Genomic DNA, 12930 nt, shown 5'->3' with positions numbered 1-12930 from the left:
GGAAGTATTAGAATAAAGTCTGTCATACTGCAGTAATATTGGACCTCTCCATTTTTTGAGGAATACTCCTCAAACCATTGCTGGATGTGATAAAGATTCAAGGGCATGAGACTGTGTGTGAACTTACCATCCAGAGAGTAAAGCTGGATTTTAATGGCTGCTATGTACTATAGCAATGACATTCCCCTAGAATAGAGACTCCACTATTCCAACTCCTGAATGCCAGCAAGAAGGCTCGAAGACCATATGACTGAAGTATGAAGACATTTCTCCTCTGGGTCCTGAAAATATATGTCATCAATGGCTTGCCCAGGAATGTTCTAGCCTGCTCTTTTGGGAGGAGATGTGCCTGTTACTGCAGATGGGAAGGAAAGATCTGCTGGTGTTTGAATACTCTTAACATAACCACAGGGTCTTGTCCAAAGTCACCATGATTTAACTTTAGTTAGATAATATTTGATGAAAATGATCATCCTTCCTTAATAAGGCAGCACTGCTTGCAATAGTTAAATACAGCAATAAAAGTCTCCTTAAATGATAGATCCATGATGTTTTGACATTCAGGAACTTTCACTCCTTTCAAAGGTTTGATAAAGGGTTCCCTTTCAAGTAACCTATTTGAGATTTCTAACTAATGACTACTAAGTTTATCTTTCTTTCTCTGTTTAGAATCATAACTTCTTTTAATTTCCTCCCTGAGGGTCATAAGTTCTTTTCTCTTCTACTTGAGTGTCATGAGACCCTTCTTCTACTGCTGGTCACAAAATAATTCTTAGAAGGGGTCTAAAGTAAAATTGGTGTGTAAAGAAAAGTCTATCATTTGATTGTTAAAAAACATGGGTATGATTGTCACCTGGTTATGAACTGGTGAGTACTCTTCTCCTTCCTTATTGCAATGCAGTCTTATCAAAGAATGTGAATTTATTTAAAATCCCCAACTGCTTTTTACTCTATAATAATTTGGTATGGTTTTAATAGGAGCTAGAATAACACAGACCCTGAGAATGACATAGGTGGTCAGTAAGATGGGAACTGAGTGAGTGCTTATAGATGAATACCCTACCTCTTTATCTTCCTCATTGTAAATCTTCTTTGCCTTTTTTCTCCATGTGAAAGAATGCCTAGGCTAACTCTGCCCATTGATAGGCTCTGTTGTTTTAGAAACAGACCATTAGTGAGCCTGTCTATCTGCTTGTCCAAACTTGGAGAGCCTTTCCTTCTCTAAAAATCTCATATGTGACTGGTTCATCCCTAGTAGGCTAGATGGGACTGAATTCAATCTCAAGTACTAGAAAGCACCACATCTATTCACTTTTAAACCATTCTAAGTTATCCATTGTATGTAAATTTGGAATTGTACCAGTTATGAACCCAAACTATAATTGGATCCTGGCTGAGCTGTCTTAATACTTAACTCTATGGGTAACCATTTAAAGAAAATAGTTGTGAGTTTGTGCAACATGGTAGTCCTAGGTTCAACCTGGGACCTTGATACCAGGAACTGTGGGCAGATAGAATCATGATATCTGTGAGAAAGACAAATTCCTAATTGCCTTCCACAGACACCAAAGAGAGAAATCATTAAAAATATAAAGGATGAATAGTAGGGGAATCCTCTCAGGTGTCTGTACAGAGCTACCTAGTATAAAAGACAAGGCCTCAGAGGCCCCTGTTGGGAATGGGTAATACAGCTATTATTAAAAGTTAATGATATCTGCTTCTGGGGACATGAGTGCCTGAGTAAGCCTCTGCAACATCCATTGTTGCTCTGAGCTCCAAATTTACCTTCCCCTGAAGTACCAAGTTATCTTATAACAACCTGCTCTTGGGTGACCTCCAGGAGGATGAGAAACAACTCCCCTAAGGAAATCATTAATCCTCCTTAAAGAACTCATCATCTCACACTAGGTCCCAACTCTTAAAGGGCACACACTTCTCAACATTGTCACATTGGGGTTTAAGCTTCTTGCATATGAGCTTTTGGGGGACAAATGTGTAATATACATGTGTATATGCAAAGTTAAAAATTATATGAATTAAGCTGTTTTAAACTAATTTTTTTTAAATGTCAGAACTTTAAGGTCAAAAGAAGAAACTTACCTTTGTGTTAGTGAGAAGAAAATAAGGGTAAGAGATAAGAATCTTGGGCCCAAGTAAAGGTCTAAGAGGGGTAAAAAAAGTGGCTATTTTATATCTGTTCTAGCAAAAGCCCCAGTTCTGGTAAGACAGGGGTTGCACAAAAGCAAAAAAAAAAAAAAAAAAAAATTAATGGATTTTCTACAATATTTATACCAAAACTGGGTGATTTAGTATTAAAACCCTATTAAATTTCAAAAGGTAGCCACATCTATTTTGGATAATAAAACTACAAAATTTAATGTGACTGCATTTTTCTAGAAAAATGAATGGATTTAGATTTCTGCATAAAAACTGATTTGGAAATACACAATTACATTATATAAATGTAGATAATATTTCTCTTAAACTGTATTATCTTTGTATATTAGCACTTATTTTCAGATATTTTAAAGTAGTTTTTGGAAATTTAAATTCAGAAATTATTAAAATAATGGATATTTTTATTTATCCAAAGACCTCTGAGAAATTGAAGTTCTGTAATTAAATTAACAATGTGTTTCAGGTAAATAAAAATGAATCAGATGATGTATTCAAAATATGTGAATTTGGATCATGGGTCAAAAGAAAGACTTTCTATCTAAAGCTCAAAAGCTTGTTTTTATATGTTATTTGCATTCTAAATCTTTATTTGATCTTCCTGAAGAAAATTAGACATTTTGAATAGGGATGGATATAATACTGTGTGAATTACTTAAGTTTATAAATATAAATATACAAGTAAAACATTCCATGATATATTGGGTTGCTAATGGAATGAGGAAATGTTGTTTGGCTCAGGAAAGACTGCAAGACACATTAAAAATTTTTAACATAAGAGCAAAATTTAGAAGAGCTAAAATTTAATTGAATATGTGAAGCAGAAATTACTAGAAATTAAAAAGGAATAGGAGAAATCAATTTTCCCAGCATCAATGTATCTCAGTGAATTTAAATTGCGCAGTTAGTCTTTGTGGGCTACAAACAAACTTTCTATTTTCTGGAAGTATACTAGCCAAACCCTTAGACTCTCTTCCATTAACACTAGGAAGGAGTAGTAGCAGCCCAACATTACCACATAATGAGATTGGAAAAACTTGTGGCTGGGAGGATGACAATGACCTCAAAGTCATAACAAATGGAAATAAGTGAAACAAACCGTATTAGCACTTCCATAGACTCAGAGAATGAAGGTTGAAGAATGAAACTAGAACCAGGTGGTTGGAATGAATATCCTTTCTAGGATCTGAAAACAAGAATGTCTATGCATGACACGTTGAACTTCATTCCATACTTTACTGTTCATTGTAGTTTTGTTTCAGTTTATTGGTGTTGGAATCTTGAAACACTTAGTCAAAAAAAGGAAATACGTAATTGTTCTTACTTAAATAAGAAAAAAAAAAGTCTACAATTACAGAATTCCTCAAGTAGGGACATTGTGAACAGCATTAGAGTATCAGTATAAACTTTAAAATTTTGTGGTTTTGACAATGTTTTCCCATGCCACACTATTATCACTCTGTTCCTGGTCTCTCTTTTTTTCACTGAAAGAAGCTAAATATCCATGGAGAAAGATCACAGTCAATGCCTAGCTCAGAAATGTGCAGGATAGCATAAATCATCTTGTGTCAGAAAGCAAGAAAGCTTTCAGAGATTTACAAAATCCTAAAAGACATAGGAACCTACCTAAAAGAAGCTATCACTAGACAAAATTGTGACATTAAAATTTATAATAAATTCTCTTCAGCTGAAACCAACCTATTACAAGGTTGTGATTTCCTAATGATGAACAAAAAGGAAAAAAAAATAAAGTATTTGGAGGCAAGTTGAAGGAACTAAGGATTTATTACTACTGAACCTTGTCATTTATTTGACATTATTGGCTCATTTAATATACCTATAAATATTACATAAATAGCTGGTGCTAAATAACAGAAGACATTTTCTAAAATCAGGAGGGAACTTCAGTAGAAAAGCTTGTGACTACAAGTCAGACAAAAGCCATGGGAAACATGGAAAATTCAATTGTATCAGTTTTTAAATGATGCAAAGAATGGGAAAGAATGTATTATGTCCAGATACCTTTAAAGGTAAGTGGAAAAGGCAGATACTACCAGGATACACAGAAGAAGGTCAGTTCAACTGAAAGAGTAAGAAGAGTTCAAGGGGTGCTGAGTGAGGTTGTCAGCCGAGCATGCTCCTGAAAATGGAAACAAAGCCACAAAAGGCAGCAGGACAGGACAAATCTGAGACAAAACAAAACAAAACAACAACAACAACAACAACAACAAAAAACATGCAGACAAAAGAGAAAAGGAAAACAAAAGAAAACCAGTGAGGATGACTAACCAAGAAACTAAGAAGAGGACTCTGCAGTAACCAGAGAAACTAATAATGCAGGGAGTTCAGCCTCTGATGAAGCAAGTGGGAAAGAAGCCAAGTCCAATTAGTTTCATATAACAAGTCTCATCAGTGGTCCTCATATGTCTTCTCTTGTTAATCCAGAGATATTTGTATTTACTCTTTAATAAAGGCAAGTTTTTGGTAGCTCTAGGAGGAAAGATTAAAGAAGAAAGGTTCTACTTAATTTTATTAAAAAAACAACAACCTTAAGCAGATGCTTTTCTTGTGTGCAAATGCTATATATATATTTTTAAATTAATTAATTTATTTTTTTTAAAGAGGTGAAATGACTGTCTTGTATGGTAACTCAACATTCCACCAGCTACAGAAGGGCAGTTTTAGTAGCCTGCAATTTGAAGTAGCAATTTGAAGTCATAATCCTGAATTCAATATGACTTAAGTATTTTAAATTATTTGTCCTTTTCACTCAGTTTTAAGTAGAATGGTTGTCCCCCAAAGTCCGATCCTTGTTCCTAGATCTCCCATTACAACGGTGATAACTTTGGTAGTGGAATTCCAGTTTTTTTTTTTTTTATTATGTTATCAATGTGTTATACAAGATTGAAAAATTATGAGCATGTGATATATATATATATATATATATATATATATGACAAATGGGATCTAACAGTTTATCAATATTTTAAAATGTTGGTATTTACAATAATCTATTAAGAACAATTTGCTCACAAGTTTAAGAAAATCATTGGAAAAATTATGAGAGATTATTTCTATATGCATTTTTAAATTTCTGGTATTTATATTAAAAATTGTTTACAAAAAGCTGAATATCATCTATAAACTGAACATGGAACAAAGTTTCAATTTTGAAAAACAATTAATGGAAAGACATCTAAATATTTTATAATGTTATATGTTTATAAGTCATTTGAGTAAAAAAATTTTCATGTCATAAAAATCCCAAACACATTGAACAAATCATCCTTGATGGAAGCAGTAGATATTTGCAGAAGATGGAATAATTAGGTATTGTGTATAATATAAATCCAAGGAAGTAGAATGAGCAATAACTTCTATCAGAATTGTAGATTGTTAACATAATAACTATAAGTAGAGTTTCCCATGTATTAACAGTCTTGGGAAAGGATCCAGATCTTCCATCTGTCTCTGGTAGTAAATAATCCTAATTAATTGGGAAGGCATTCATCTTCCTTAATAAATATTCATCTTTTCATCCCCAGAAGATTTGAAAATAAGTACAGAAAAATTTACAAGAATCACAAACAATTTATTGTTATTTGTGTTAAGTAGGGAAACTATAAGCTCTACCTAAGAAAATACCCTTGATTTAAGCATTTTGTCAAGTTCCATTACAGTGATCTATTTGCCTATGTCCCCCTGAGACTGAGTTCCTTGTGAACAAGAATGGTGTCTTTTATCTCAGCATTCTCAACATAGTGCCTGGCCCAGAGTCAGATTTCAGTGAATATTTATGAATGAATAAATGAGATCCTTAAAGTTGTAGTGAGATTAGTTCTCATCAGTATCTCCTTCCAAAGAGATCAAAGAAAATTCTATCTTTTTCCAGTACTACTGAGATGCTCCCATTTTGAAGGCTTCCTCCTACAGCCATTTCAGGATGTGGTAGAAAGAGAGGAAGGATTCCTCTGATGTTATTGATGTCTGGTCCAGGGCATGCTTACAGATGGAAAGGGTCAAATATCTGGAATGCTCCAGAGACATCTCTTGAAATTCTCTGTGAAAGGAAGTGCCATACAAAATGTGCCTTTCAGTAATTTGAACGGCACGTGGCTGAAGCATGAAGACAATTTTCCTTTCAGACCTTAGCTAAGCATTTATTAGGAGCCACAGATAATAAATTTCAAACCTCTTCTTCATGTCATCCCGTACAGTGGTTGCCTTTTATCCAAGGCAGCCTTTAATCCAAGCTTTCCTGTTCTCTTCCATTGTTCCTCAAATGGCATAGTGTTCAAACCTGTCTTCCCCTGGATTTCCTCCCCTAGTTTGTCCCTGTTTCTCCTAAGCATTATTGTGAAGACCCAGAAATGAGCATAGTATGTAGATATAGTTTGACCAGGGCAGAGAGCATTGATGCCCTTCTTCAGGACTGGGCATTTCCACTGCAGCCAAGTTGCTGACACCTGCTAGGCAACCTTCTCATGTCCTTGACTCTTACTATACTTGCAGGCAACTTAAGCCCCTGTGTTTTGTTTCATGTTGTTGTTTTTTGATATGCAGTTTAGAAAATATGATTCTCCAGTTCTGCACTTGTGTAGTTGCTATTTTAATCTAAGGACCTGATGAATAGATTTAATTCATTAGTCCACTTGCCCTCTGTACTTTTGATAAACCTACTGCCACATTTTCATCCAAATCATTAAAAAAAATACCAACCAAGACAGATTGAAAGGAGAACCTATAATAGACATGTTTGTCTATAGTACCATATTTGGGAGAGCTTGTGCTCTATTGGTTAATGTTATAAGACGGTGTAATATTCTTTTCCAAGGGTTAGTTGTTGCTCCTTTCTAGAGATTTCTGGTACAACCTTATTATTTCCATTCATTTCTTTTTTCTCTTCCATTCATTCTTCTACAACACAATGTTCAATATTAGTAACATTTGTAGTGTAATATATATAAGTGATCATTCAAAACTTATGAGTCTTAAAACAATGACTATTTATTTATGAAAATATTCAGTTCACCTGGAGTTACCTGGGTTTACTCATGGGGTTGCATGTTATTAATGGAGTGTCTGGGCACTGGGCTCAGTTGAGACAACTGGAATGGCTGGTTTTCTTCTTTTATGTGGTTTTGTCTTTAAGGTGAGCAGTTAGAACTTCACATGGCAGTAGCTAAATATCATTAGGAGAAAGATCTGCAAGCTCATTTCAAGCTCCTGGTTGATACCATTGGTCAAAACCAGTCAGATGGCCATATCCAGAATCAATGATGGGGAGGACAACCCAAGAATGAATACCAGGAAGGGAGATTTATTGGGAAAAATTCATGTAACAATTAACAGCAAACACAAATTTAGGACTTAGTGTAACACGCTTTATAATTTATATTTCCTTATAATTAGCTCTAAAGCTTAAAGAGAATCTCTACTGCTATAAAATGTTACTTAACAGGGCTGGGGTTGTAGCTCAGCGGTAGAGCATTTTGCAAGGACCTGGGTTGGATCCTCAGCACCACATAAAAATAAATAAATAAAATAAAGGTATTGTGTCCAACTACAACTAAAAAATAAATATTAAAAAAGCTACTTAACAAGTAATATGGGAGGATTTTTTGAAAGAAAAACTGACTATTGGATAGTACAAAAAGCTGAAAATTAAAATTTTAGCATAAGTAGAATTTTTTAATAGATCTACTAATATTTAAAGACTATTTTCCATTAGTTTATTGTCCCTCTTCATTGTTATATTACTTACAAAACCAAACCCTGATCTATCAAGGTGCTGTCTGAAGACAAAGGAAATAGTGGCTGAAGAAAGTATTAAGTACCTTGTGAACAGTTGTAGATGTGATTACTGTAGCCTCTACCTATATGTACTTCTTTATTTTGCAAGTTTTTATTAATCCCATTAAAACAAACAAACAACAACAACAGCAACAACAAACTTTTGCTGTCTTTCTAAAAAAAATTATGGATTGTATTATTAATAGTTTAGTTTACAATTTGGCCTTTAGTTACGATATGTAAATATGGGATTGTATCCTCACACTGGAGGAAGAATGACTCCACCCAGGGATCTTAGAGTTGAAATGTGGAAACTCTTGAAACTTCACATCGTATCCCTTAGGGGAGATAAGTAAAATTTCCACGTTGTAATGAATCACTTTGTTAGTAGGAATGCAGATTTTTAACATGTAGATGTTTATTTTTAACATGTCAAGCCTCTGCTTGCATCGTGTTTGCTGATGTATATCATAGTGAACATAGGCATTAGGAAGTCAAGATCTTGTGCAACAGCGATTGTGTGCCATATGGTTGGCTGCTCAGCATCTGTATCTTTCTTCCATTTATACCTCAAATAATGGGTAAGTCTTGGTGAGGGCAGGGTTCTGCTTACTTACCACTATGAAAGATAAAGGGAGAATATATTCTAGCTCCTCTTTGACAGATGGGAGTTACCACATAACCTCATCTTGTCCAATTAAGATTATTTCCTGGTGGTGAATGACAGTGAGGTGGAGACTTTTCAGTAGCCTTAGAACTATGAGAAAAAGTTTAAACAGCATAATGTTAATTGGAATATTTTTGGCCAAACTTCTTCTGTTTAAATTTCCTTGACTTCCCACCATTTTCCAAACCTAGTTCTCTAGATTCTTGAATTCAGTAGGCTGGTTATGAATTCCCCCTTAAAATATATGCCCAAATCAAGTTATATTGTCTGTAGCAAGATTGTTGAATACTACACCATATAAAGTTTATACCACAGGGATCCACACCAAAGATTTTCTTCTTCTTTTCTTCTCTTTCCTAGTTGCGTTAGATATCTTTTAGAGACTGATTTCTCTTCACACCCTCCAAAACAATACTTAGTATGCTACCTTATGCAAATAAGCCGTCAATATTGCCTCTTGTCCAAACTATATAATTAGTAAAATGGAATTCATCGCTAGTTCCTCAAAGTTTCTACACCTTACAAAAATACAAAAAGGCCTTAGCAAGCAAATTGAAAACAGAATTGGTGATATAGTTCTTTGGTTTAAAAAATTTATATGCTTAGGTAATAGGAAGAATTAAATAAGTTTATTTTTATCTAATAAACAGTTTGTGAATTCCTTCATTAAATTTTTCTTAAAGTCGTAAATTTCTAAGAATAGCTATGATGAAAAAATGGTACTTCTATTCTCAAAGGAGGAGAGAAAACTTTTAACCATGAACCATCCTTCACCCCCCAACCCCTCTAGTAATGTCTTTAAAAATTGTTTCTTTCATTCCTTGGAAATTTTAACTGTTAGAAGGTATCTGAGAGGCTGCCATTCACAGGGCAGAACATATGCAGTAAGTTTTCCTTATGGAGGGGACATTTGAATTAACACCTAAATAGTTTTCTAGAATTGGTCATAAGAAGTGTTAGGACAGAGTGATCCAAGCAGAGGTAAGCAGGTGTGTCCCTGACATTCTGGTCCTTGGCTCAGAGCCTTACACGTTTCCTGTCCTACCCAGATTCTGTGGCCTGTCTTTTTGCTTGTCAGATGGGAAAAACTGATTATTCCTTAAAGATATGCTTTATTAAAGGAGGACTACTTTGAGCCTGGCGCAGTAGCACATGCCTATAATCCTAGCAGCTTGGCAGGCTAAGCCAAGAGGATCAAAGTTCAAAGCCAGCCTCAGTAATTTAGCAAGGCCCTAGGCAACTTAGAAAGACCCTTTCTCAAAATATGAAATAAATAAATTAAAAGGGATGGGGATGTTGCCTAGTGGTTAAGCACCTCTTTTTTTTTTTTTTTTTTTTAAGCACTACTTTGTATGGAGCAATCTTTAACATTGTTAAACAGAACACTTACCCTCTCAGACCGAAACTTTGCATCCGGATTGCTTCAGCCATGCCCAGCACTGTCTAAAGGGCAGTGGTTAGATACTTGACTTTGATGTTCTCCCTAAAGTGGTACCTCTTCCAAAGAACTATCTATCTTAAATAGAAATCCCTATTCCTGTGAGTCAATTCATCAGTAGTAAATTTGTAGCAGCTTAAGCATAGACATTCTATCTTTCTAATTATGGCACCTCAGATTAATTTCAGAGTACCCTGCTATCTGATGAAGAAGATTTTTCATTATTAAAAGGGACATATATATATCTCTTTGGATAAAGTTCAATATTACACTGGAAACTAAAATGTTACTTTGTTTTAATACCATATAGTTGTTAACTTCTATTGTATTGATATATAAATACTAATATGTAATAATTGGTGAAATGATTTAAATATCCATTAATTGAGATCTGAGGCAAACACATAAATTTTCCGGCCTCTACTCTCTCTCTATGCTCCATCTGTGTCACGAGGAATGCTGGTTGATAATGTGGCAGTTTGAATCTTATCAGTAGATCCTAATGCATTTGAAATCTTGATCAGTAGAAGCTGTAGAAATTGTTCAAAAAGTGGCAAGCAATTCCACTTGCTAAAATAGACATCGCTTATCTCTGAGCTATACTGTTCTTTTATTTTGCATAAAATTTCTTGAATGGATAATGTAATTATAAAAATGTAAATCAAGACCCTGTGGGTAGATCTGCATGTGAAACATTGTTGCAGGGCATTCTGTTTGGAGATACAAATTGTAACATTTCCTTAAACCCAAGCCATGCCCTGAAGACAGGGGTGTGGGACCCATGGAGGTGGCCCATGCCTCTGATCCCAGCAGTTTGGGAGGCTGAGGCAGGAGGATTGAGAGTTTCAAACCAGCCTTAGCAATTTAGTGAGGCCCTAAATAACTCAGTGAGACTCTGTCTTTAAAAGAAGGGCTATGGATGTGATTCAGTGGTTAAGTGTCCCTGGGTTCAATCCTGAGTAAGAAGACTGGGGTGTGATTTTTGTGTGTGTGTGTGTGTGTGCGCGCGCGCGTGCACATTCACACGCACATGTCTAAAATTATGAATTTATGGGCTGGGGATGTGGCTCAAGCGGTAGCGTGCCTGTCTAGCATGCACGCGGCCCGGGTTCGATCCTCAGCACCACATACAAAGATGTTGTGTCTGCCGAAAACTAAGAAATAAAATATTAAAATTCTCTCTCTCTCTCCTCACTCGCTCTTTAAAAAAACAAATAAATAAATAAATAAAATTATGAATTTAGAGTCTACTGATCAAAAACCTCATGTTTGGCTTTGTGAAGCTCATATGTTCTGCCCTAAGTAGTTTGTTCACTAAGCTTTAATAAGCTGGAGAAAACTGAAGGACAGATATCCAGAAAGAATCTTTAGCTCCTATGCTCACGTGAAGGAAAAAACAGTCAAGAAAATGGGACAGAGTTTTTTTTTTTTTTTCTTCAGCTCTGTTTAGACTTCACTGTTTGTATCCTGTCTTGAGTTGGGATGAAGTAACAAACTATTGAAACCAGTCTTGAAAACCAGGATCTGTTCTGTTCCTCTGGTGTTAAAGACTGAGAAACACCAAAGCAAGTACAGATAAGGAGTTTTATTTATAGGATAGGGGAGAGCAAGAATGAGAGCAAACAAGAGAGTGAGAGAGCTACTCCTCCATAGAGGAGGGGCTAAAGGGAGTGAGCACCTGCCCTTTTCTAGATTTTAGGGTTTTTTTCTTCTCACATCCCCTCCTCCTCTTACCTTGCCTGTGTGATAAAAAGGACAAGAAGAGAATCATTCAGGGGGTGATTGCTTGTGTTGGAAAATGTGATTCTTCTGTTAAGCTCGAATTCGGGACCCCCAAAAGACCACCAGAGACCCAAGATCGATGTAAGCAGCAAAGAGGTGTTTATTTCGAGCTAGCTCCGTCCTCTGCACGCACACACAGCAACTGGTGACGCTGAGAGACCCCGAACCCAGGGTTTGCAGCATTTTTATACATTTTTTGGAGAGGGCAGGGACTTCACATACATCATAGCCTCTTTTAGCAAATTATCACACACCGTGGGAAAATCAAATAACAACTCTAAAACATGATTAGCACATTTACTGGCGGGAACAAGTTGTCTAGGGGTGATTGGTCAGTACAAAGGGGGTATTCGTTTGAACTGATTGGTTTAAGCCAAGAGGGGTGTACGGGCTGAACTACATGGTTTCCCAACATCATAAACTACTGGGAGGGTCATCTGGCATCCCAGGTATTTCCCTGTCTCATGCTGATTGGTGGCTGCTAGGGGGCTGCTATGGGTCCCCACCTAGCCTGACTGAGTCAGGGACACCTGGCACAGCAGATCTCTCCTGTAGATAAACAACTTAGCAGGGTGGGAATGTGCCTAGGATGGCTCTGTGGGTTTTTCCAAAGACAAAGGTCATGTCCCTTCCTTGGACATGCTTTGCTCTGAGGTAGAGGCTGGTTTTTCACTTGTCCTTCCCTTTATACTTTTAGGTTTCTACTTTTACATACTTTCTGAAACCACCAGGAATGGTTACGCAATGAGCCTTCATTGCTTGCTGGTTGTGACTGCCAGCTTCAGTCCTGAAGAAACACAATCATAGTCAGTAAAGTTAGTTTCCTTCCCTAAAATGTTGCCATTTCCTAAAATTCAAAATTCTTGGGGCTGGTTTGGAGAAGACGCATTGGTAATCAAATGGGTTCCTGTTTATTCAGATTATTGTTTATGTAACTCTTACTCTCCAATTTTGAAACATTTACTATGGGCTGCAAATATCCTAAGTATATTATATTTTTTATTTTTCAAACCGACCTAGAAGTAAGTGGTAATGTTGTCATTTTCAGAAGACAAGTCTGTGGCAGAGACAAGTT

The sequence above is a fragment of the Callospermophilus lateralis genome, chromosome 6, assembly GCF_048772815.1.
Source record: "Callospermophilus lateralis isolate mCalLat2 chromosome 6, mCalLat2.hap1, whole genome shotgun sequence".
In the NCBI taxonomy this organism is placed as follows: Eukaryota; Metazoa; Chordata; class Mammalia; order Rodentia; family Sciuridae; genus Callospermophilus; species Callospermophilus lateralis.
This window is presented reverse-complemented; position numbering follows the sequence as displayed.